This window comes from Cygnus atratus, chromosome 6 (genome assembly GCF_013377495.2).
Source record: "Cygnus atratus isolate AKBS03 ecotype Queensland, Australia chromosome 6, CAtr_DNAZoo_HiC_assembly, whole genome shotgun sequence".
NCBI lineage: Eukaryota > Metazoa > Chordata > Aves > Anseriformes > Anatidae > Cygnus > Cygnus atratus.
Genome location: NC_066367.1, coordinates 27,941,498 through 27,968,275, shown reverse-complemented (window position 1 = coordinate 27,968,275; position 26,778 = coordinate 27,941,498). Strand labels below are relative to the sequence as shown.

General features: G+C 37.9%; 1 protein-coding gene across 1 annotated transcript in view; it reads right to left on the bottom strand.

The window, feature by feature from the left end:
• The window catches only part of CNTNAP5 (contactin associated protein family member 5), a 216,383-nt gene that overhangs the window by 172,638 nt on the left and 16,967 nt on the right, over positions 1 to 26,778 (bottom strand). The window lies entirely within an intron of this gene.

Genomic DNA, 26,778 nt, shown 5'->3' with positions numbered 1-26,778 from the left:
ATTGTAAAAGAAAATGTAGCTAATTTATTGCAGTAACATGACACTTCCAGAAATTTATACTGAAGTAGAAAGATTTGCTCAGGCTACAACTTGGCACCAAAAATTCCAAGACAGCAATGTGCTCTTTTCACCTAATCTACAAACTTCCTGCTTATGACTCTGCTGTCTACATTCTAAAATCTGGAATCTCAATTTCTTGTGCTTCAGTGCTCAGCTTATCTTAAAATAACACTTTTTTTTGTCTGTAATGCCTTGCCAAGTCCACATAACTGTCCAGCAATGAAGGTGAAAACATTAATTAGGTTTAACATTATTACAGATAGTTGGGAAATCATATTTCCTCCCACAAGCAATGTCCACAAACAGTCCAACCTGTGCTGTTCTGAGTCATGATGTACCCACAGAAATTAGATCCCCTTTATGCCATCAAACTACTACTCATTCTGACACCATAATCACTCAACTCCAGCTCATCTTGAGTTGCACAGGAGGAGGGCTAATTCAGCATTCTTGTGTAGTGTCCTTCCAAATGAATGTGACAAAATGACATGCCTGGCCATTGCATCTGTAGCCAAGTTCAAACCATTATGTTCCTCTCACTGGTGGCATCATGTTGAAAATATTTGGCTGTGTGGATCTGTCCTCCCCCCCCCAAAAAAAAAAAAAAATCTATCAAATAGCATTTTTCTTTTCTTCCTAAAATTAAAATAAAAATATTTCTACTAATGGTGAGAAAAAGTGTTTTATAATAGGTTCTATACATAAGTGACTTTGGCACTTGATAATTCAGAACTAGCCATTACAGGCATTTAGCAGGTTAAATGCTAGGAGCAAAGTTTGCCAGTGTGTAATTTAAGAGACACAGACTGCTTGCAGGAAGGGCATAGTTTCCCTGTTGGTACCTGAAGGGCCCTTACCAACCTCCTCTCTGTCCACATGAATATCTTGACCTTATCCCAAAAAGAGCACTTACCAGTCTTTGCTTCTGCATCCCACTTTCCACAACAAAGTAACTTCATGGCATAAAGCATAAGAAATTTATATTATGCTCCAAAACTCAAGTCCTTGGTCTTAACAACATAGCACACCAGGACCCATGGAGCCCCATATTATTTTCCTGCCTCTTAAACTTGAGGGTCCCTGGGTCTTGGATTCCCATCTGTCAGATAGGGGTAATAACAACATACTAGTCTTGGTTACCTACTTACAGCTTCTCTTAAGCAAAAGTCATCTCTCTTCGATGGATGTTTGTGGTGCATGACAAAGCACAGCTCTGATCTTAGCTGAGAACTATTTATGTATTTCAGTAAAAATGCTAGAAATTATAATGTAAAAAATACACTCTCCCTCTCACGCTAAAAAAACATTATCCACAGTCCACCATGCAGTTGCCACTAACTGTAGATGTAAAGAAATGTGAAATCTTTGAAAAGTGCTAAAATTAAATAAATATTCTGTAAATATGTGCACCATTGTTTCCAAGAAACACAGAAACTGTAATGGCTAAACAGTGGATTTAAAAATGGATAGAGTCTTGAGGAGGCTAAACTTGAAGCATATAAACAGCTTATAAATAGAAGTTAATGGACCAGTCAGATTTTTACTCACACACACACACAGATTAATAAAGAAAATCTTTACTTTTAGAACTGGTTTGGATGTTGCATAATCTTTTTATGGAGGATATTTTAGGAGGTGTCTCTCAGCTATAAATGAAGTGAATCAGAATCAATGATCCCATGATGCTGTGGTAAGGCTATGTTGTTTACCGTCGCATTAAGGATTAGAGGAATTAAATGAACAGGCTCAGAATCCAGACTATCACCTAAAAGGTACAGACTCTTTACTTATTTTAAAGAAAGACTTGAACCATACTTTGGTAAAGCCAAATAAAATAAAAATGGTGGGTTCAAATGACATATGCCTGTTTAAACCTGGAGCAACTTTTATTTCTTTGTCAAGATAATCTGCTGATTACCTGAGTGGAAGTTGAAACTGCTGACACAATTTAGAGTGCCACATTTCAGTGGATTTAAGTGTAATCCAGAGACCATTATTATTCTTCCCCATAGTCTCTCTGTGCACTTTTGACTGAAGGCAGAATTGCTAGCAATTAGCATGCTAAATTCTTCATCACAGATTAATCCCTTACTTCCCCAAAGGACCGAGTTTACTTTTGTAAGTAGGCATCCTAGGGAGGATGAGTGAGATTGTCTCTGAGGAGGAATACAGCCTCCTTTCAGGTCTGTTCTCCTAGACCTTGACCACAGAAATAGAACAGATTATTCTAATGCTCGATCCAACCTGACACATTGCAGAGTTCACAGAGCTGACCAGAAGAAGCAATGTAATTTTACTGTGGTCATTCTCACTTCGAAACTATCACCTTCCTTCTGTTGTCTCTCTGAAAAACATCTGATCAAGTTTTTCAGGCTCTTCTACCAACAGCTGCACAGGGGATATTCTGCTTGTGGCAGACATCTGAGTAGCAAGTGCAGTACTAACTGTAGTTTTGAGCCATGCAAGAACCAATGATACTACACAATAGGATTTGTTTTTTCCACTTCATTTAAAAAAAAAAAACACACATGGATATACAGATAATTACATGCTTGCACATCAACGTATACACATCCATCCATACACCATCCTTTGTCAAAAACTTTACGGCTGCCAAGCAAGTACTAAAAAAGCTAGGAAATATCAGCATTCAGTACCATAGAGACTACTGTGGACTACTCCCCTCTCCTCTAGTACATGGTCATTTTTATTCCTGAAGAACCCCAAGTTTCAATCAGCAGTAGAGAATGTTCCTAGAAAGCTCTAGTGCTAATTGCAGTTCCTTGGTAAGGCAGGTGTTGCCTCTGACACTGTCATCCTTGCAGAACATGTGGTCAGCAGCAAATGAGCAAGAGGAGAGGAAGCCAGAAAAATAACTTTCATTTGTAGGGCTTGGAAGAATCCAGGAGAATACACTTTAATCCCACCTACACTACAGAGACAGCAGAAACTACTAGTTATGAGGTATCAGATTTACAGAGATACTATAGGTAAAAGACTGAAGAATTTTGTTCTAAAATACTATGTACTAATTCCACTTCATCAGAAAATGCTTATTAGTGGAAAGACTCCAGTATGGGAGCACATCAACGTAACTGATATTTTAGGCCATTCAACCACATTTTGGGAATTTTAGGCTCCAAGTCTTCATTGTTCCTAATTCATAACTGGAACGTGGACATTCAGATGGAAGTGGCAGGGCCATCTGGAACTCTGTTTCAAATTGCCCATTAGGGAACAAGTAACTGGCTCACTTCATTTAATGCTGGTGCCTCCTTCCCCTTTGGTTTAAACACTAAACCCGTGATTAAGAGACATGTGGAAGGAAGAGATACTGGCTCAATATTCTTAGTGACAAGTTACTTTCGCCTCTCAGGCAACTACTTATACTACTGTGCTGCAAGTTATTTGGGTAGTTCCACCTTGTAGAAATACTACAATCACAGGAAAAACATGCAGATCAAAATGGCAAACAGAAGGAACAAGTGTGACTCACCTCATAAGCAAAGGGTTCAGGCTCCAGATGCCAGAAGTATGGTTCCTTATCACGCAGTAATTTTTAAATAAAGAACAAGCATCCATTCCTTGGAACAATGAAGGTGTGTTTATTTTTATAGCTACCTCCCATCATCACCAGAGCTGCTTTTTCTGATTCACGGCAACAATTTGCATGTGGCTCTTTGCCATCTCGAATATAGTGGCTTAGTGCCTTAATGATATGTCTAGAGATATGATATCTCTCTAGCACAAGGCATGTTCTTGCTCTCCCTTACTATTTCTTTGAACAGGTCAAAGTCTCATGTTCACTCCATTCTAGAACGGAGAAAAAAACACCAACTGTTTACAGTTGTGTTATCTGATTTGTTTCAGCTGTTAGGATATGAAAATGAAGTAAAAAGATTTTTTTCTTAAATGCATATAGAATGCTAAAAAAACAATTTTACTTGCCTTAAAATGAGCTTCCAAATTAATACATGCTTTCTCTTTGTGACAATTCACTGTCTGAAAAATATCATAATAACCCATCATCCCTTGTGGATGGTTTGAAAATAAACAAATATTTGTGAAATAATCTTCTTGTGAAGTGTACTTCAGAATTTCCCATCAAGAAATGAATAATTATGTTTTTGGAGCTAGGCTTGAAGAGTATACAGTAAATAAAAACTTGGAGTTGCATATTGAGGAGAAAAGAAAGCACCAAAAAGTTGCTCATTAATTAAAGCCTATCCAGCTTCTGTGCTGAAAAGAATGGGGGATGCTGTGCAAAAATAGTTTGTGATCAGGTAATTAAAGCCATTCCTACTGAATACACATTAGGGGGCCTAATTAAATTTGCAATGACATTTTCTATCCTTCAGGTTTCTAACTTCACAGCTTAATAATGTTCTTTTAACATTTCTTCATTTATAATAACTTCTTACAATGTCTCCATAAAACATTTACACATTAAGATTTTACATATAAATTCACCTGTTTAATTTTAAACAAAACAAGAAAACCCACCTTTCATACCACAGATGTAAAATGAAACACAGCAATTTCATGACCACCAAATTTTTTTTTTTTTTTTTTTTTTGCCCAGATACTTTGAGCCCTTAGAATATGCTGTGGGGTCTCCATGTTCAGCTTCACTCTGCTTTTGGAGTTAACAGCTGGACAGCTCCCTGTTACACAAGAAACAAAGCTGACAACATCTGTACCACAGATCTACAGATAGGTGGGATTAGCATACAAAACAGCCATTTCTCAGAGTTTTATAGAACTCTGTCTCTCCAGAGCCTTCTGCTTTTCCTATAATCCTGGGCAAAGCAGGTAAGAAGAAAGAAATCTTCAAACCCACTTCACTTTTCTCCCCTTTTACAGAATCAAGCATTTTAATGTAAAAAGCATAAATTTAAGTGTGCCGTTGTGAGAATCTTGTACGTTGTGTTCGAAACTCTCTTGCCCCAGCTCTACTTCTTTATCCTAATAAAGAGCGAGGATTTTCTTACTAAGATTTGAAAAGCATTTGGTCATGCCCAGTTATATCCAAGGAAATGCAAAGATACAGACCTCTAAAGAGAGGTGTTGTGTAGTCCTTTGTTTACAAAAGCCATTTTTTCACTACCGAACTTGAGATTTTCCCCCTTGCCTTGAGCTCTGTTTTCCTCCAGACGCTCTGACAGGGAATGGGTTCCAGCAGCCAAGGTGCCTGGAAGCTCTGCTTTTTCCTCTGCCGCATTGCTGAGGATGCCCAGTGGCTCAGGCACCCCAGGGCCACACTGGCCTGCCACGTACCCAGTGCTGCTGTAGAAACACAGGCTATAACAACTAAAATCTACACCACACCTCTTCTTTGTAACCTCTATCCCTCCCCTAGGATTAATAGAATCAGCCTCCACAGCAAAAAGCACAGGTTACACATACATTAAAAAAGCAATGCTTATAAATTACCTCTTCTCTGCAGTGGACAGTTTAAGCCACCACATCTTCTTATCACTAAGATTTTTCACCATCTAATTCTATTTGCTGTTCCTCAGTGAATGTCAACAATAACTCATTTAGTTTTAATGACATTAAAAGTAGAGTCTGTCCTTGAGATAGCATCTAATTTTTCTTTATGAAAGCCAACATAAATTCTATGTATGAGGTCTCTGACAGCCTGGTAATAGAGGTGTTGTTAGAGTGAGCTAAAAATACAAACCAAGAAAAAAAAAAGTATCTTTCAGAGGAATCATTAGAGAAATTGATGAGATCTGTTTGCTTTCCTTGCAATCTCTGAGGACCCATTATGTATATAAAACATGGAGCGAACACTAAGTCTGTTACATGAAGATACTATTTGAACAGATCTTGACCTTTCATTCCATCTATGCAATAAAGATAAAGGTTATTACAGGAGTTCTGTGAGAGCCCCTTATTATAATTATCTCACACTTAATATGAGAGTTAGTAAACTTCTAGCTACTTTTTCCCCTCTAGGTATCTCCCATGCAGAAAAATAAATACATAAATAAATCTGGCCTTTAAGTTTAGATCAAAATACACATAATTAAATGAACCAGACTAACGTTTCCCAGGCAACTAGATCTGCTATTTCCTAACTTTCTACTTGACTTTGTAGCCTTGCTATTTATATTCATACATAGCTGTGTATCTGAATGCACTTATTAATAAATTTGTCAGAGTTCGCGATATGTACAGATAAGTGGTCCCCATTGAGGTGAATAAATCTATTAGACATTAAGATCAAAATTGTCAATACAGTCCTAAACCATACATAGGATTCAAATAGAAACAACAGTGAAATCTACAGGGAGCTTTAAAAAAATAATAATAATACAGGATAAGACACTGTTTCACGGATGTAATGATATCAAACTACTCAAACTACTACTTTCATACTCTTAGGAGATTTCCTCAGAGGGATTTGAGACCTCTCTGCTATGTGGCATAGAATTGGATGAAGGAACAAATTTACCATGATAAACTGAGATACAGAAAACAGGAGCTGAAAACAGAGAAGACCCACCATAATAATCCAACTGCAGAACTGCTTAATGTAGTTCAGTGCCAACTTCAGAAATTTGCACGTTGTAGTTTTAATAGGGGAAATACCAGTCTATGCTTTCTCTGAAGATGTCCACATCTTAGCTAAGGACATACCTCAAACTGGTCAGACATAAACATATAGTTTCCATCCATATGTCAAACCGTGAGAACCTCCAAAGGCTTCACAATGAAATTAAATAATTCTGCAGATAGGAGAGTTTTGTGGGAGAGAGAAAACACCAAATAAAGTTGCACATATCTTGGGAGCAGTTACCACAACAGAATATTTAAGAGATGCACACACATGCTTAGGCAGGCCACCTGATAATATTTTTTGTTTCTTCTGATACTACATGCATCACTAACAGTGATTTTGCTCATCATTTTGGGGTATTTTAATTACACATTTATCTCAGAAATACAAGATTACCATTACAGAATCACAGTATGGTTGAGGTTGGAAGGCACCTATGGAGGTGATCTGGTCCAAACTCCCTGCTCAAGCAGGTTGTCTTAGGAGGGAGAATCCACCACCTCTCTGGACAACCTGTTCCATTGCTCAGTCACCTGCACAGCACAGAAGTGCTTCCTGATGTTTAGCCCTCTCATGTTCCACTTTGTGCCCCTTGTCTTTTATCCTGTCACTGGGCACCACTGAAAAGAGCCTGGCTCCATCTTCATTGTGCCCACGCTCTTAGGTATTTATACACATTGACTAGATCTCCTGAGACTCCATCAGGCTGAAGAGTTACAGCTCTTTCAACCATTCCTCACGGTAAAGGTGCTCCAGTCTCTTTACCAACTTTGTGGCCCTTTGTTGGAGTCTTTCCATTAGGTCCCTCTCTGTCTGGTACTTGGGGCCCAGAACTGTATGCAGTGCTCCAGGTGTGGCCTCACCGATGTTGAGTAGAGGGCAAAGACTTATAGTCAGTAAATTGGTCCTGTGTGAATTTTAACTTAAAATAGCAACAGGAAGAGTCCAGCATTCATTGGACCATTTTCTTGCATATTCTTCTTGTTCTGTCATTTTTAAGTATTTTCCTCAGGGGGAAAAAATGGATCTTTTTTTTTTTGTATGAATATATTATCATCAACTACATCTTATTTTTACTGTCTGTTGGAGAAAACAAATCATCCTATTTACATAAAATGCTGATGAGCCACAAAGCTAGGTCCTGAAGCAAATCAAACTCTTGTACTGTCAGTGATGTATTTCACTATCATAAATGTTATGCGTGACTTTATAGTTTGCCATGCACACGTTAGCCTGCAATAAGGAAAGAGCATTTTTGAAGTTACCCGTCATGACTGCTAACAGACTTTTTTAAAAACAGAAATCCCTACTTGAGTCTGATAATGCAAATACAGAAGGCCCATCTGAAAAGCAGAACAAAAGACCTCACAGGCAGTCTAGCTGTCCTGGCCCCTGATTTTGCCCACTGCAGAGGCTTTCTGGAAGTTACTGTGTACCCTTCCAGGCCAATTCATACTGATTTCCAGTGGAAATTAGCATGTCAGGAGACATGGAGACGGGGAGAATGGCACGGCTCATGCTGATATCCAGGCTAAACAAAGTCAAGGTGCATGACTGGGTGTGCTTTCCAATTTCTTTCAAGTCCTCCTCACTTGGAGCAGCTGGAGAACCTTGGGAAAACAGTTCATCTCCCTCTTGAAAAAGAATCAAACACATCCATTTCTTTCGTCATAAATGTCTAATCTACTTAAGAACTGTACTGATAGGGTCTCCCTACATATCTTTAACAAAAAAAACAAAGGAAAAGCAGAATAAGCCTTCAGGTATCTGTCCAGGTGAACTGGGACTTGACATGGAGCATTGGTGACAAGTAAAACACTCCATTAAGAAACGTTTGGGTTGTGCTCTTCTATTTGACTTTAGTTAAGTCTTTCTTCTGATTGTGCTCATGATTCTCCAAGTCTGGTTTTCCCTCATTTATTACTGAGAAGTAATGGTATCAGAGTACTGACCTTTACAGTAACAACTCTTACACAAATATGGTGTTTAAAAAAGATGTGTTACTGCAAACAATTGCTTATAGCATAGCTGGAAAGTCAGTATGCCTGGAAGCAGAACAAGATACTTCTTGAAAGGATAGTGGTACACTGTCAAAAACAAAGCAAAAGCTCATATCAAAGATAGAGTAGCTAATTAGCTCCAATAAAGATTCAGTGCTCCACCAACTTATTATTTCAAAACATGACTTTCCTGAACATAATCTAGAGAAAGGAGGAAGTAAAGACCTTAGCAGAAACAAATTCCTAATGGTGGGTGAAAGAATTGTTCTGCCAAGAACCAGTTTTTTTTGTTTGTTTGTTTTTCTTGCTTGGTATGTTTTTGTTTTGTTTGAGTCTGGGAACACTAGCATTTTAATAGCCCAGATGAGTAGTGACCTCTGGCAGGTTTAGTGAGGTGGAAGTGAATTAACATCAATTTCTATCTGAAGATATTTGTTTACCCTCTGTTTTGTCCTGTGTAATAAAAGGTCAGATTCAGCCCTGATCTAGAGTATCATTACATGTTTTTTAATGCTTCCAGGCCACTCAGATCATGAAAACTAGGTGTAATATTACAGCTACTGTGCATGTTACTTTAGAAAGTGTCTGATAGCCTTGGGAAAAGGAAACATCCATCTTGGACACCTAGTAAGAATGCATTATAAACCCAGACCTACCGGAATCTGGGCTAAAATTCAAGCTTACTTTGTAAGGTCATGCTGCAGTAATCACTTACAGAGAAGAATATTAATTTGAAAGTTAGTCATTAGCCAGTGGTGATGCAGGAAAGTTGAAGGTCATGATTTTGCCCAGAAAGCAAAAAAAAAACCCCAAAATCTAAAAAATAAAATTATTTCTCTGGAGTACACTCCAGGACATGTGAAAACTTTAAAATAAACAGAAAAACAAAAAAAATGTATATATATATATATGGAAAAGATAACTAATAAGTCTAACGGAAAAGCTTAGAATGCTTATTGTCTAAAGTGCATACTAAGGAATTATTTGAATTGCTGATCCATTGTTTACTAATAGGATCACAGGACAACATGTTAAAGGACTATATATTAATAATAACCTAAGTTATTAAATATAGTAATGAAATTAAGATGTAGCAGGTAACTTTAGATGCCCTTTATTAGATAGTCCTAACATTTTATCAGGTCAACTAATGTTCTTCTTCTCCTTTAAATTTTAAATAGAAAAGAGAAAAAAAAACACCAACCTTATCAAAAATGTTTGCAACCTAAGAACATAAATCACATTAAATAACCGTGTTACCTATTTTAAAGACTATATAAATCTTTTGTCTCTGATCAAATGATGAAATAAAAGTGAACAGCAATATACAACAGACAAAGAGTTTGTTAGCATCCACATACACAACAGGATCTTTGGTGTCCTGTAGTCTCACCAGCCCACACTGCAGCTGTCCTCAGTACAATTCTTTTCTTCTCCTGAATCCTATTTCCTTGGCTCTGCTTTTGATACATTGTCCAGGGCACTTGTCAGGACCTCCCTGAAGACAAATCAGAATATGTCACTCCCATGTGACTTTTTCATGATGACAGCAGCTTAAAAACCAGACGACACTGACTCTAGGTCACAGTAGTGACAAAGACACATGGGGTCAAAATTGGTATTAGAGCAACCAAAAAACAAACCTATTACCAAAGCTTGAAGAAAGTAATTTCTGACTAAACCAAGCTATATTAGTACATGAATAACATTATTCTATAGGTACTTCCAAAGACTTCTGTGAAGTTTTGCCCTCTGTACAGTGGGTCCACAGAAGCCTCAAATGTTACTAGAAAATTACAGAGCACAAAAGACTGATAAATCCCGGAACTGACAGGAGCTTTTCTTCTTATTTAGGGCATCACAAATCCAATCCTAAGGTCCAGTATAACAGACACAAACAAGAGCTTAACTTACAGCTTTCTTTCTAAGAGCAGTAGTAGAGCAGAATTTTCAGGTAAATGAAAATAAAAAACCTTTCTACATATATGACTATATCCTCTGGCAAAATTATGATACAGTACCTTTCAGAGAACTAAGCATGATGCAGTTGAGATTTTATTTTTTTTCTTATCTGATTCCTGAAAATTTGAATTCATGTTTCTTACAGGACTGGAACACAAGTATTCCCTTTGCTACATCTCAGAGGTAACATTCAATATATATATATTATATATATAAGTATATATAAGTATATATATAAGTATATATATATATATAAGTATATATATATATACACACACACACACATTTTTGTCTGCAGTGCATTAATGTTTAGTAGCTCAATACCAGCAAAAACAGTGCTATAGAAGTTTTTTGTTTTTTTTTTTTTTTTAAAAAAGAAACTATAACAAAGAAAGTATGGAAATTACATCCAACAAAACTTTGCAAGAAGGACTAAATAATAGAAGAAACAAAACTCCACTGAAAAGAGTATAAACAAGAAAAAAATCAAAATAAAAGGAGAGAGAAACAAGAAGGGGTCCTACAAAAGGACCTCTGCCAAACAATGTTTATAAACAGGGAATACAACCCATTGGTCTGAATAAACACTGGAATGTGCTGACCTCCATGTAAAGCAAAGACCTTCATTGGCATCACCTCCAATGTGCCCATGTTAGCATTGATTTTGTTTAAATGCTTATGATTTTTCTAGCTTTCATTTTCATATGTAATTCAGCTGGCTACCAAATACGTATCCTCAGGATTATGGTGTCCTGCCTCACAGTATTCTGCCCATTCCTCTAAGATAATATTGAGAGATTAGAAATACAGTTTTATCAGATTCATTATGTTCCCATTCCATCTACTATCTCACCTGTATGCAAGTTGAGGGGATTTTACACTAGCTCAGGTGTTTTTCTCAGTTTCACTTACTATCTCACAGTATGCCATTGAGACCCAAGGAAGCAGTGTTTGTAGTACATTTTTAAAGGAAAGGCCACATGTACAACACTAAATTAGCATCAGTCTGCACACTGGTTAAGCACCTTTTGCTCCTCACCTAATCCTAAATGTCAACCCTACTAATTAGTAAACAAGTGTCCAAGCTCCCACACCTTAATGTGCTTCTCTCTGCCTCTTCCTGTGAAGTGCAAGGGAAGGAGTAGTTGTGAGTGAAAACTAATATTTGAGATAAAAGAACAAAAACAAACAAAAGAAAAGCTTTTGTTTCCTTGCACGTACCTTAAAAATGTTCTGAGTTATCACCCAAGAACAGAGGTGTCCCTGGAAGCCAACAGACAAAGAGGCCAAATGACAGCTCAGGATGGTCTGAATAGAAAAATAACTTCCATAAAGTAACTCCAAAGTTTTGCAGCAAGCCCTGGAAACCAAGATGCTGAAGGACACAGCTGCAGTTCCCACAGCAAGGGGACTGATGGAGGAAACCATTTATGCCGCTTAGTAAAACGTAGATGCATTTGCTCAGACAACAAGTGACTGAGTGGGTTTAACAAGCAGGATAATAGCTCAGGATGTCATTTTGATCTGAATACATAATTAAAGGAGATCAAGAAGAGGCTCAGGTTTAGAAGTGGCCTTGAATATCTGCAGCCTAATTAAGATTGATTTTTGCCAGTCACTGTTCAGAACACAAGGCCTCTGTTTGCACTCAGCTTCCAGTAACACATTGCAGCTGCTAAAACATCGGCACAGCTTCTATACACATTGCCCATATAGAAAACACAGTGGGTTCAAGCCTGGCCTACAACAGCTACGTACAAATCCTATGAGTTGTTATCTTTTAGCTTTAGATTACTCATGACAAGTGCAATCAATGAGGCTTGTTAGCCTGAGGCTCAGAAGGGCTGTACCTTCTTTTTTTTTTTTTTTGAATCTTGGCCTGTACGCATAATACGATAGGGCAATGAGGAGGCACAGATGAAGCGTTTTGTTATTTATGATAATATCAATCAATGCACTCTATTACTAAGTGAATTAAGTAGCACTGCAATAACTGGCTTTTCTGCTGTAACTTTGTTTTTTAAAAATTGCACAGAAGAGTGATATTGATCTCCTTAAGTCTACTGCCATTTCATTACAATTTATCCATGATGGAACAGAGAGTCCCTTCTACCACTATCCCAAAATTTATATAACCATAAAACTAGACTCATGTAAAGACTTTTAAAAAGACTTCAGAAGATTTAAGTCATTGAAGTTCCAAACCCTAATTCTAAACCTTGCAGCTAAGCATCTGGTTAACGCATATTTCTCAACTCTTCAAGCACTTGACCTGGAGGTTCTCCAATTTCCTACGGTTCTGTTTCTCTGCTTGCCCAAACTTGTGAGTCTAAGCAGCGAGATACTTTGCTGCTGCCTAACCTTGAACCAATTGAAATTGTGAGAACCACTGTTTTCTAATGTTATCATCACCCTTAGTGCCATCACAAACTGAAGCAGCCAGTACATAAAACAGATACCCTGGAAATTAAAAACCTGTGCTAAGTTGGAAGAGAAGGACTTGGCTTCAGTTCTACCCTCCTCTGGGCCAGGTTCAGGCTCTTTATTTCATCTGAAAAGCCTCACCACAAACCCATCATTTCCCATTGTCTGCCACTGCTCCTGAGAGCCATTTCATTCCGGCTCACCAAGCTGGAAGATCAGAAAGTAAGAGGGAAAAGAATGAAGCTCTGGGCCATAGCCCCTCAACTTGTCATGGGAAAGTCTCAGGAGATGAGGCATTCGATGTCAATCAGAGCTACTTTAAAAGTAGTATGGCAATGCAAGGGTATTACTTTGATCCCTGAAGGAAACCTGCCAAGACCTAGAAGAATGGCGCAAGGTAGCAGGAAGTATATGGCTGCATAGAGATGAACAATCTGCATGATTCAAGCGATACAAACACTGGGTTTTCAGCTTTTAACCAACTACAAAGAACCCTGGAAAACTTTAGCCTATCTGCCAAATCTGAATTACACTGAATCCATTCATATAACCATGTGCTTGAAAACTTGTAGGTATAATTGGGCCGGGAAGATAGCGATTGACATACGATAAAGAAACATGCCTAATCAGGGAATTTAAGACAAACTGATAAAAAGCAGGCCATGGCTCATTGTTTTGGACCAGGGCTGCAAGATGTCTAGGCCTGACTGCTCTGCTACTTCACAAGAGGCATTGTGATGTTTTGTTTGTAATCACTGCGCCTGCTGCTGCCCAGACAAAGAAACCCTCTGGGACCATTTGATGCCGCATTAAGTTTTGTGCCTGAACGCATAAGGGCCCCTAGAAGGCAGCAAGAGGGTCGTGCAACTGCCAGCGTTAGGTAAGTAGTTGGCCTTCTACATTATCAGTATAGAAATATATAGAAAAAACATTGCTATTGAACATAAAGTACTGTTAGACTGCAAGAAGGCATTATCAGTATATTGAGCTTTTAATTTTGCTCCAGTACATTAACAGATTCTAAGCATAAATTTATTTCATAGAATAAAGTGCCTTTTCACTAATTTGCCTCTCTGCCTCAGAAAAACTAAGACAAATATTGTCTAACTCCAAGGTGTCAAGATGGCTGACGTTTTAATCACATCCTACTGTGAAATAAGAATCAAAAAGAAAAGAAAATCAGAAAAATCTGAAGCCTTGAAAGTGCTTTTGAGACTTCCACTGAAATTGTCATGACTAAATTTCAGCATAACATTTTCCTTCTATTTAATATTCCAGACAGTTTATAACATTATAGAATCAGCCAAAAATACAACATACAACTCAGTGTGCAACTGTGTAGTAGTATCTTGGAAATTGGCTATACACCTGAACATCCACCAGTAGCTTTTTAGTATGCCTTTTTCTTTTCAATACCAAAACCAAGGGTCTTTGGGGGAAAGTAGAGCAGGTGGGACAAAATTTTCTGGCAGCCACAAAGGTATCAAAAACAGTTTATGATAAAACAGTTTTATAAATAACAATAGTTTTTTATGCCCTGAAATCAGCACAAATTTGTGCATGAATGACAATACTAGGATGGGGATCAGCACGGAAGGGCCTTAGTGGGCATGGAACCAAAAATGAAAGCTGGAGCCCTAAATACCATCTGATTTAATCACTGAACATCCAACTTTTATGCAGCAAAAATGCAACAAATATGCAATTTTTAGGTAACCACTGAAAGAGTCTCCAAAGAGGAAATGTAGGTGTGTTCTGCAACACTTCTGTGTGAGGATTTTTATTATTATTATTTGTTTTGTGTTATTTGTGTTTCTGTTCTCAGTGTTTTGTACTGCGTGTGCACATTTTGTTTTAAACCTGGAATAAACAAGCATGCAATTGATAATGCGGATTCTATTAATAGAACCAACTTTGATTGGGTACATGCAACTAAAGGAAATTTGTTTCCTTACACTTGCCCTTTTTACAATTAAGTGTATGAAATAAGAGTCTGGGCTAAATCCAAGTGACTAACCAAATTATAATAAATAGCTAAATTTGTGAATATGTAGAATCAACTGATCACATAATTACTTATACTCCTGAGGCTATCGTAAAAACATGACAGCAGAATCATCGTTATTTTCATCACAGTAATTATAAATCATCATTGTCGCATTCTCACAGACATGGCAGGATGAATGCCACGTGAAATTCTGCTTTCCCTCTCTGATTTGTTTCTCCACGGTCTTGCACATTTAATTTGTTTTTATATAATACACACACACACATCTGCTCTGCATGTTTGCCAATAACTCTTCAAACCTGTCTTAAATATCTGTGAATCTAATTTCATAAGATTATTCCTTGCAAATCACTTTGTTAACCTTTATAATAATGTATGCTTTACCACATACACACACGTATGAAATAGGGCACATATTTTAACAAAGTGGTAACCAGATGTCTGATATAAACCAAATATAGATTATAATCACAGGTTCTATTATAAGCCTTCAAATACTAAAGCTAAGCACTAAAAACTGATCTCCAGCTTTGTAGAGGGAAAAGAAGAAACAGAGTTAGGTGGAAGACATTGTGAAGTCCAGGGAATGTGCCGTCACAGCTCGTGTTTTTAAAAATCAGACTTTAAATATTCAGTTGCTTCTACCAAGTCTAGCCAGACACAAAACATGGGCAAGAAAAAAAAATGCTCAAGAGACAAATAGGCAATGAGACAGTTTATCAGAAAAAGAGGAAAAGAAGCATCACAGCAAAGGAGAAAACTGTGCAACTTTCAAGTTCAGCAAGTACATAATTGTATAGTCCTTACTCTACAATATGTTATGTTCAGTACCTAATTACAGGTGTGGGATGAAATCCCGGCACTTCTGGAAATTCTATCACAGGCTTATTTGGAATCAACATTTCAGATTTCCTCATTTCTAAATTGTTATGCTTCATGGCTTATTCTGCAAATGGAAATGCATAAGTTCAGTGCTCATATGCCTGCCAGATCACAGGCTAAAATCCCCATTCAGATGAGTAGTTACTTTTACCTGAATAACCTCACTGATCTCAGAAAGCATTGTTTAAAGTCAGTAACTACTTGCTTCAAGTGATGGTAACAGGAAGTGGCCCAACTAGAAAGGAGATACTGAGAACTTCCAAAACGTCAAGAACCATCTTCAGACTCTTTTCCACTTGATAACTTCCACAGAAAAATTAGATAACTCTCTGAACTCTATAGGAAACTAAAGGCTACTTAATTTTTCATCTTTGATATCCTCATCACAATAATATGTGTCCAGTCTAACAAGGCACATAAAAGACGTGTTAAAGGAAAAATAATAATAATAATAATAATAATAATAATAATGGTGGTGGTGGTGAACAGCACAAGTAGCGGATTTGTGAAGATGTCTTGTGCATCGCTACAGAACATCACATTCCCTTCTCTGATGAGGGAATTCTGAATATCTTTAGCAACACACCCAGAAGCTACTAGACATGACCTCCACAGCCATCAGATTTGAAAGAATCAGTTTCCCTAAGGATAATCATATTTTCCCTTTTTTATGCGTATTTATACATATATAATGTTGTGCAGATAGCCGGACAGGAGAGCACCTCTGAATGGATCACAACTACCGGTAATTTTCTAAATAATTCTACTGGGATAGTTTTTGCTTTGGCTGATAGAATTTTGTTATGTATTTTTGGGGGGGTTAATTTGTTAACATGATGTGCTCTCTACAGAAGTCATATGCATACTTCAGCTGTCTTCACTGTCAAAAAGGACTAAAACTTGGGAAAGAATCTAACTCTAATTAGACATTACAGGCTGCTCTCAACACCAAAACCAAGTTTTGATTTTCCTTCTACAGAGAACAAAACCAAGAAAGAACTACATTTATCACTGCACTAGCTCCAAATCTTCTTCAGCATAAATCATTCGTTTTTGTGATCTTGTAACGAGAAACAAACTGAAATTAGAGAGTTTAAAGAGAGTAGAAAGTGCTTACAGACGACCACATATTAGATGCAGATAAAAGCCTCAATGTATGCATTCTGAAACACAAATCAAAAAGCAAGGAAAACTACCTATTCTAAAGACACATAATGAATATAATGACAGATGCTTGAACGATCAATGATTCCATTGCAAAATAGCTTGAAAGCCATGAGGTTGGTTTTTTTCTTAAATTTCTAAAGAATAATTTCCCCCCCAGAGACTGCTTTACTGAAGAAGGAAACAAACAGACAAACCCAACCCACCGAAGTGTGCCTTCTTACTTGGAGAGCAGATCTCTTCCCTGAAGAACCAGTTGATGCAAGAAAAAAACATCCAAAAGATATATCCTTCAATATCAAGAGGATAGATCTTGGTATTGGCTTTCCTGACTGAAATCTATCTGTATTTATTTACTGAGTAATAGACCAAAGAAGGATTTCCAGTGGGCACTTTTTCTATAGCTTTTCTTTGTTTCTCTCTCTTTTTTTTTTTTCTTTTTAACTGAGGTCCAAACAAGAAAGCTCCAAGAAGCATCTGCCAAGCATAGTGACATACATACAGCTTGTAGGTATTATTATTAATGGACAATGATAGTGAAAATATTCTGTTCACTAGGCACATTATATAATATGACTGATATAATATCCAGTATATAGTATCCAAATGCTCTTGGGTCTGAAGAACTTGACAAGGAGAGATGAATAACTGTGGACCAGCAGTACAGTACAGAATGAACATCTGTGCCCTGAGACTACCAGGAAAACAGTCTGGGGTTTGACATGGAGAATGTAGGACACCCATTTTAGACATTTAGCAGTCTCCTGATGACAACATAAGAGTAGAGTTAGAAAACCTTGATCCAGAGTCAGACTGAGGTTTTCTTTTGATGCTGCTACAGAAATCCCACCCCGCAATCTCAATAACTTATTATCCCCCAACATCACCCAAAGAAAAGATCTGAAAGCATCAGCCAAAATCAGCTATTGCCCCAGTGAGATCCCATAGGACCTGAACCTCAGATTTGTGGGGATTTATTGGATTATATAGAATTACAATGCTTTGCCAGAATTGCTTTTGTCTTCAAAACAGTTCCCAAGCTGAAGGTATAAAGTTCTTTTTGGATCAGCTTTCTTAAATGAACTGGTACAAGTTTGGATGCTTGCTTGACTTTCAATCAGGACAGTGGCCCTCCTGAGACAACTATGAAGCATATTTTAAACTGATACATCTAGTTTCCAAATGTAAGTTGTTGTAAATGAAATCATTATTTTGGTGTATATTTCATGTTTAGCCTCAGTTCTCAAAGGAAGCTGGTCTTTCCACATAAATTCTCCAAAGCCTATCAAACCTTGTCTCAGGGAAGGAAGAACCTTCTCCAGAGAAGGCTCGTCCATTCTAATCACCGATGTGGGAGTCTGCATATTTAGATTAAAAATAAGTGACTCACATTAAGTGTTCCCTAAACACAACTGCTTTGCTAGGTTTTATTTCTGAGCCAAATCTCATTTCTCCTTGAAGCTGTAAAAGCATGCATATATATATACATATACACACACATATATATATACACACACACATGTAACTTTTACAGTATTTCAAGGACTGCAATTGCACCCCAAACTCATGAATATTATTCCCTGAAGGTTGAAAGTTCAAGTAATGCTATTTAAAGATTACTCTGTCTTGGTTTGCTCACACTTTGTTTAATCTCTGATTACAAACTCCAGAAACATAAACTGACTGCTGCAGAACAGATATATGCAACTCCCCAAAATTGAGAGATGCATATTAAAAAGTTTAACAGTTACATTTCAAAGAAATACAGACAGGTTTACTAATGTGTGTAAAGGTGTAATGAAACAGGTCTTTATTTCCACTGCAGGTATTGAAGCTTTGGCCATAACTACAGCTTCCTACCTCTCTTCCCATCTCACTCTTCCTGTCTCAACTCTATTTCAGATATCACGGCAATTCTCTTTCTCCTCCTTCCAAGGTGCTCACCACTTTATTAGCACATTTAATAAGTAAATTTGATACCTATATAATACCACATAGCTTTGCTTAGCCAATGGTCTGTCAATGCCTAATATCTTAATAAAATCATAGTCCTAGAGTGGTTTGCTATGGTTCGTTTATTGCTTGCTTCTTATTATTACACATTATTTCCACCAAGCATATGCAAAACTTCTGTTTCTGAGTTTCTTGCTACAGGAATAAACCAAAGTTTAAAAAGGCTTCAGAGCAAAATAGGTAAATTACTATAACAGTTACTAAAGACCTGAACAATCCAAGTCCAACAGGAGGAGCTGATAAACTAGTTAATTATTAAAATTAATGTAACTGACAGAATCAGTAGAAGTGACACAATTTTCAGCAGCAGGACAATTCATTTTATGTACAGTAATGTACAGTAAGACTACTCATTAGCTAAGAGTTTGCAAGTTAAGTGAATGTTAGGACACCTAGACCCATTCTCAGTTTTCCTAAAAGTTACCAAACAACTGGAAAGGAATCATCAAGATCCGCACCTTGGAAGCACAACCAGTACTGACTAGCGGTGCTATTTTCAGGAGCTTTCCTTTCAAAGGAAAAAGGTACTCCATGAACAAAACCCCCAAAGCTCCCACTGTCTTCCCACTAGGACTATGCACAAACTCCAAAGGATGTCAAGTTCTTCTTGTGCATTTCACCTTCATCTGGCTGCTACCAGAACACTCGGCAGTACAAAATATAAATGAGCTTTTTGCCTTAGAATCATTCCATTTGGATTAAACAGGCTTTTTATAATGATAAAACCTCCAGATCTCATTACCAACCCCAGAAGCCACTCAATCCTGATTAATATGACCCAGAAGGACCACGGAAATTAGCATAGGTTTTGTTGGGAACATTGTAGAAGAAAAATATTTGCATATTGTATTCTGTAAAGGCTTTTTCTTGGTTCAAAATATATACACGCAGACTGGCTCTGGAAACAATTTGAGGAGTCAGGTAACTTCTCTGCACAGCACCACAGTCAATCCAACTATTATTGTTTCAGAATGGCTTTCAGCTGTGGGTGGATCAGCTTTAGTGCTTATCCCTGGGACGTTTTTATTTGGCTAATCTTTGTAAATTGTTTGCTACGAACAAATTAATGATGCATTTTCCTTTAGCAAAACAGTTTTACTGTTTGTTCTTTGCTTTATGCTGCTTTCTCATTTTAGTCCATTTGCAAATGGTCATTTGCTCACCAGAGGTGAAACTATAAATGGATTGAAGCACTCTTTGTTCCATATTTATTTATAATTTGTAAAGGCACCTTTTTATAGCTTCACATACCATAGAATATGATTTGCAAACAACAATGAAACTTGATCTACTGATGTGGCCAAAAGCCTTCATCTGAGCGGAAACGTCCACTGTTTACCACACGTCTACCTTAGCACACTGCCACTAACTTTAACTCTCTTAGTGGAACCCTGGAGGGGAAAACAATAGCTTTGTGGCTATGGCAGACAAATCTGCAGGAGACCTTTGGAAGACATGAACGTTTTAGGACCAGCCTTCAACAACTGGAACCACGCACACCCCTCTCCCCACTCTAATCTCTTAGAGCTAGCACTAGAGTCACACCTCATAATCCCTGAGATAATGAAGTATTGGAGAGACCAGGTCATACAGAAAATATGGGATGTAGAAATCGGAAATCTAGGGATATTTCACAGCATTCCCAAGCTAAATAGTTACAGAACATGTAAATTTTAGGCAATGTGCGAAGGAACAGGATTAGGAAGTCAGTGACAACAGCAGTGACTTCACATAGCCACATTTCCTGCAGTTTCCTGGGTAAGGGTAAAATGATGCCAGATACCAAGCACAGAAGTACTGAAGAAGTTATTGATGGGCATCATGATAATATCAGCATTAAATTCTCTAGACTCCATCTTGATATCACTTTACAGTTAAGCAACTATAAAAGCATATTGCAATGTCACAGAATTCATGCAAAAAATCAGTTAGTTCAAGGATAATTTGAATATCTCAACACTGAAGTGTAATTTGTAATGTGTATATTTATTTTATTCAGGCATAAATCCATACTGAGCGCACTTAACAAAAGCAGATATACTGACACGGTGAATTATTTTCCCAACAGGAGGACTGCCCTGGCAGTATCAAGACAGACAGATTTCCTGAGAACATACTCTGGAGGCCAGGTTTGCAGCCAGCTCAGTAAACTAAACCAGAATTAGAAGCAAATTAGTAACATCCAAACAGCATCTCAGAATCAGATAGTCTTAAGTCAGAGCAGTTCTAAATACAACAAATGGCTAACTGTTGCCTCTTCAAAAGCTGTAATAACATGTCTCCTACAGGAAAAGTGATGAAAGCTCTAAAGAGCCTTGCCTCCCTGCAGCAAGGCTGAATTGGTTCCTTCGTTCCTACTTGAAAGTAGCAATTGTTCTGTTTTTTTTTTTCTTCGCTCCTGAGAGCAAAAGGTGATGGAAAAGAAAATAATCCACAGATACTCTTTAATACCTATTTGCCTGGCAATAATTACTGTGCATACAGGAGATTAAATATATCTGAATACTAGGGCAGTGGGAAGCATTATAACAAGGCAAATAAACTCATTCTCTCATCTAAGCAAACAATACAGGACCTGTCTTTACTACAGGTAGAATTTTGGTCTTGCTTGGAGGGCATTAGGACTTGGAGCTAAAAGGTGCTTTAGAATAAATTAGTGCAACTATAAATCTGACAAGAAGATTAATATTCTAACTACGTTCACGATAATTAACTCACCAAAACAGTTCCACAATCATTATCCAGCTAGAGTGGAAATGGGAAAGTTTACAGCACTCCAGTAGATTTATAAGCCAATTAAGAATGACCCTCCTCTAGATTTCATTAGAAAAGCCTCTGGTTCAGCAAAAGCTCACACACGCAAACAAGGGTTTTCCTGAGGAAAGAGGATGCAAGGGATCTTTATCACCTCTGTTGAAGACTTTTCCTGCTCCCCTGAAAGCTGCATACACTCCTAAACCATCCTCAGCTTCCTATCACTTCTCCAGTCCTCACACTGCACCTGCAGGAGGTGGGACTGATTTTGTGGCATTCTCCCTGGGGGAAGCTCTGCACCATTTGTGACCCAGGTGTCGTTGTCCAACACTTCCTATCTTATCATCCAGCTTTGGGTTTAGGACTCACTGTTGCCCCTCTTTCTACCTGAAGTCATCTTCACCCTTCCATATGCAGCTAACAGTGGAAGAGCTTCACCAACAAACAGTGAGCTCCAAACTTCTGCTTCATGTGTGCAAGTATTTGCACAGAGTATGAACTATCTCCTTGCTATCTATACCATTTTCCACTTTTTTGCCTTTTCACACGTTTTCGTGGTTCTAATACAACAATGTGCTCTACCACTGTCAGGGCAGTCTCCCTTCATCTCCAATTCCTTAACTTTTCAAAAACTTTGAAGAACATCCCTTTTCTCCTTTTGCTACATAATTCTATGCATCCTTCCTCCCCTTTCATTTGTGTCTTCCTGCATAATTGTTTTTCAGCTTTGTAAAGTATTTCTCCTTATAGATGGCATAAAAATTGCTATCTAAAATGAAATAGCATTGTATCACAGCCCACACTTTTGTCCCGTTAATATACGCAATTTGGACTGACTCAAGCTGTGGTGCGTATGCAGGTAAAGTAAATTCTGAATTATTCAACACTTAAAAAAACTGGAAAATCATTTTCTTGTTACAAGCCATAAGATTTATGTTTTATGTCTTCCAATCAATAGCTAGTGTGTCCACACACAGCTGATTTATCCATATTGAAAATATAATTATAAGCCTAGTTTGCTCTGAACCACAGAGTCCTTTTGTAACAAGATTATTTAAATACAAATGGGGTTGGAAAATTGGTTTTAAATGGCTAATCTGTCTTGTCTTCAACTCCAGCTGCAGAATTTACTAACATCATAAACACAGCCTGAGTGAAAATGTAAGAGGTTTTCTGATTCTCCTCGCGATCTGTCTATGCAGTGCTCTCATTAACGGTGAAGTTGATGGAAGCTGTATGCATGCCCTGAGAGAAGGATAATAAGCCTTGTAATCTCTATAAAGAGAAAGGGATTTTTACTAGTGATATGGTCATATAAACTCGTGTGCAAACATCCATCTTATCGGCTGCCCAATAAATAACTTATGTACCCAGGTCTCAGATGCACTGAAGGACACATATGCCACTTGGTGGACAAAACCTATACCCAGATGGCTGAAAACAACTTGGAAGCACTGCTTGCAGTATAGAATATCTGACATTTGTGAAAACATGATAATGAAAAGTTTCATCCAGGGATAGATTTACTCAGGGATTTTGAAAGGTACTACTGCCCTCCTGCTACCTCTACCAAATTTGGCCGATGGCCCATAACATGAAGGGTGAAAAGGCCATGCCAGTGAATCCTCCTCCCAGAGCACTACGGCATAGCCAGCTGGGAATACCCCCCAACTATGTCTCTGGGTCACACAGATGGGCTGGTAGAAATTGGAGTTCCAAGCCAACCCAGTTTGAGCAGAGGTTAAGGGTTCCTGCCATTTTTAACATACATTGTGGAAACAACATCAGACAGTTTCCCTTCACTGAAATGCAGGTGAATTGGAAAAAAAAAAAAAAAGTGAAAGTTCAGATTTCTACCTGAAATCACATACTTGCCTTGAAATCCATGGAAGGGTGTACTTTTTACACCATGTTTTTACCAGTTCAATTTATAATAATTCTGTCAGATTTGTTCCCCATGCAGCTGCACTGCCTTCAGAAAACAAAACCAAAAAGGTTCACCAGGCTACCTAGGTCCCTTCCACATAATCCTCCCTTCCAACAGCCATAAATGACTGATTAGTTGTCACCAACGAGCAGTTGGTGAGACATTCGGTAACAGTCACACATCAAAGCACAAACTTCCAGCTATTAAAAAAAAAAAGTGAAAGCTCTATCAGAGACCTTAACAGGTCCAATGTATATCAATATTTTATATTGATATAGCAGACTCCATCTGAGGAGCTCCAGGCAATAATGATTTAGGTTTCACAGCCCCTTCTGAGCCATGAGTCACAGTGTTTACCACCTCTTAAGCTTGGAACAGCACAGCTTTCTGAAACAAAACAAAAAATGATACACCCAGGTAGATTTCTAGCCCTTTTAGCTATACACAAAGGTTTCAAAAGGAAATGTTAAAAAGCTTGAAGTCCTGAGGGACACAGACAGTGCTAAATTGTTGTCCTAGGGACATGAAAAAAAAAGCTCCAGAGTTAAAGCTGGCAGAGGCTAGCAGGGAGGGAATGCATTTCCCACCCAACCAGAGATTTCTGAAGGGCCTTATTTTCAAAAAAAACTAGATTTTAACCCCCCACCCTCTCCCTGTGAATGACAGGTAACCTTGACCTGCCCTGACGTAGGAGACTCCCACCTTGAATCCTGACAGATCACCCCGGCCCCCACAAGCACTGGGATATAGATTGCTGTTGCTGAAACTGCCTATATTGTGACACTACTGGAGACTACCCGAGAGCACCACTTTCCTATCCTTGTAAAACGATCCTCTCTACCGACCTCCCTTAGGTCAAGGGCTATGCTTCTGTCTGGGCCGTGAGCAATGCAGAACTTGCCTTAGCTATTTAACAGCCCAGACGTTTAGGACAAGTGCACTATGGTGCTTGTTCTCATTTCATCCAGGGGTCTTTTACAGAAAAATCTTCAAATAAAGCTGGACAATGTATTTTATCTTTTTTGTCAGTAAAAAGCCTATGGAAAGGATTATTGCCAATAAAACAGAAATGTTACATAAGTTGAAATCATAATTCTTTACATACTTCTGACAGCATCTTTGACTTTCCTCAGTGGCTCTCAAGATCTATTTTCATTTAATGAAACATATCCAAAAGTGCCAGGAAAAAAGAGAAAAGAACCAACTTTCCCTTAAGATAGAATAAAAAATGTACAGAAGTAACTTGATCTTCATTAATTCCAAGGCAGGCATACAAGTTCTTAGGTGTTAACGAGACTTGTCAGTTTAGGTGGACTGCACAGACTAATGAAATGTCAAGTCAGCCCACTTTGGATTTTTACCACCAGATCCTTCCAACAAAGTCTGGCTATGCATCCCAACAATCCCTTCAAGCCCTCTGTCTGGGGACTTAGAGCAAATTCTTCTTCTGGATTTGAATTATATTTTTGGCAACCATGGTCAGTGTGACTTATAGAAACTGACATGCAGGGAAGAATATCCAAATCCTTCCCCCACTGTTACTTTTCCTCATCCAAATTCCGTTTCATTTTTCTTTAACTATGTACAAAAATAAATATCCTCTATCGCTTGTAGTGGTTTCCATTAGAAAAATACATAAAAATTATCCCACCAGAAAGAACTGAAACTTTAGAACTTGTGTCAGGGTCTGTCCTGAATCACCTTCATACCTGATCATTTAATAAAACAAGGGAGTTCAGGTTCTTCATAAATCCTGATTCACTGTTAAATGCCTGCTGGGCTTATTCTTATTCTTGTGTGCAATATTTGGTGCCAGATCAGAAACTCACAAAATTGGATCTGTAGGGCATGAAGATTTGCTAAGGTAAGTTTTATGTGTTGTCTTTTCAAGTTTCCCTTTTAGGAAGAAAAAATTCCAAAATAAAATAAAAGGTCAAGAGTTTCCAAAAAGGAGACAGACTGAAAAGTTGGACATGTAGTCAACAATTAAATTTAAGATTAATAAAAAATGTTAAGATGTCACATATTATCATCAAGGAAGGAAGCATTTGATGACACTGAGTCTGCAAAAATATCCATGTTCTGGAATTCAGAGTCCCAAGGGTAGAAGTCCAACATCAGATTAAATGATAACTATATTCAGTTCTGAATGAAATTCCACCATTTTTAAATATTAAAAAAAAAGTATACGCATCTGGAGTGAAGCTAGCATAATAGAACTTTAAAGTGACAGATGAAGCAGAGCCGCACTTGACAACTTTACAATCATCTTTGGGCCAAAGTTGCCTTTCTAAAGGAAGAAGGATTTCACTTGCCTTCCCTAAATCAAACTACGATAAAACAAAGACAGTGGCAATGCAATGGATTTTTAAACCACAGAAGTTAATCATCCTGTACATGTGTTCCCAGTGCGAAGAACATGCTCACAAAAAAAATTAACCATCCCTTCTGTTTTCTTCCTGCTGCAGCCACAACACTTCTAACTCATAATTATGTTCTGGAAATTAAGTCTCCTTTTGTGACACAGCACTTAAGCAAGTTCTTCACCAAAAAAAAAAAAAAAATTGAGACAAAAACAGAAGTCTATTTGATCACCCTTACAATGTTCTCTTTTATGTTCATGAAGAATATGCTTGATTTACCATGACATACTGCCATGCTACCAAGGCTCTTGATCCTCAGAACCAGAGGATGCTAGCATTCATTAACGATGTACTAACAATTCACATTTTCCATATGATATTTTAAACTTCTCTGTCCACGCCTGAGGTGGCATTGTTACTGCATGCAGTCCTACCAAGTGCACCTGGCATGGCCACACGTTGAACCTGCAACACGTTCATTAAGCATCAGGCCTATATTAAAATTTTAGGAAAAGCCTTGAGCACTTTGAGCATGTCTGCTAAATCAGTCCACAAGTCACACTGCAGCCCCAGCCTTCTCCAGCTGAGGAGCAATTTACCACCCACCTCCCCCAGCATGTGCTCCCTTGTTCTGACCAGCAAGTGTGCATAAAATA